This window comes from Tasmannia lanceolata, unplaced genomic scaffold (assembly GCF_043159265.1).
Source record: "Tasmannia lanceolata isolate RefF3 unplaced genomic scaffold, GAP_Taslan_0.1 ptg000013l, whole genome shotgun sequence".
NCBI classification, from domain to species: domain Eukaryota; kingdom Viridiplantae; phylum Streptophyta; class Magnoliopsida; order Canellales; family Winteraceae; genus Tasmannia; species Tasmannia lanceolata.
In genome coordinates, this window is record NW_027518690.1 from 3,096,102 (window position 1) to 3,097,500 (window position 1,399).

A 1,399-nucleotide genomic window follows, 5' to 3' on the forward strand; every position below is an offset into this window, starting at 1 on the left:
ATAATTTTTGGCTCCCATAAATTGAGGTGTGCTCTGGATCCATAATATGTGCCCCCCTTGTGTGTATATTGCAATGAATACTGAGTAATAAACACATTATGTTAGTCAATTATCTAGCATTAATAAACGAACATAAAATATAATAAATTATATCACATATTGATAAGAAAATAAAGACACATTTTTTAAGATGTCCCAATTATGTCATTACTGTTTCCACGTATATAAAGGTAGGGGGTATAAGGCGTATACAATACCATTACTAACGCAGCGGATCAAACATGGAACAGCAGCTGAGGCGTACAATCCGAAGATGGTCCTAGATCCACTAGGAAGAAGAAGAACCCTAGAATCTACTAGGAAAGAAGAGGAGAAGGGAAGAAGGAGAGAAAGAGAAGCTCTTGCTTTATTCAATATTTCATGATTAATAAAAACTACAGTTTACAATATCTAATATAAAAGAAATGCAATCCCTAACCTAGTAAACTTCTCTTAAAAGAAAGTCCTAAAATCTACCACATAAAGAAAGCGACTATAATTAGAATAATAATCTTGCTAACTAAAAAAATTTCTATCAAAAGAAAGAAAGTTACTACACTAATCCTAGTGTCCTACATCAGTCCCTTCCACTTGAGAAAAACTTTCCCTCAAGTTTAGACAAAATGAAGAGAACAAGCTTAAATTTAGGCCCAACATAGAATAGATCTGTACAGATGAACTGCTCGCTTCGACCTCGGATAGAAATCCTTTCCATCGAATTAGATACTTCCAGTTTCTTGGTAATCCAGCATGTGTGAACATAAGGTTGGAGTTGATTCGACTAGAAATCAAGGCTTCAATAAACTCTTCAATCTTGGATAGTTGTGGTAATATGTATCCTTCACTTTGCTCGGTATGAAGAGTGGAATTACGAAGGTGGGGTAACTCTCTGTCTTACATCACGATGCTTCGTAGGGTGATCTGGGTTCTCCAGGCTTTCTAAATGACGTTGGAGGCATATTTTATGCACAAGTAATCAATTCGGGCTATCATTTGTCTCCACCAACTCTGAATCTTGATTGCAGACTTGACGTGCCTCTTAAATTCGCTTATGATCCGATACATGCGCCATGTCTTTTGAGAACGGTAGTTTTAGGCTGGTTTTGGGAATAATAAAGAAGTGATACCGTTGCCTAAGATGGTAGTTAGATTGCCTAAAATAAAGGGAAAGTGGGTTGGCTAAAAGATAGGGATCTTTTGGATGGAAAAACGGGCTATAATGTAGGGATTTCAGAGGTGGGTTTTACGGCAATATGCAAAGGTGAAAAGGGTGGCCGGAGACTATTTTTTAGGATGGATTTAGGCTTTTCTTACGAAGTGCAAAGGGAAGAGAATCGGCTGAAAATTAGGAGATATGTGT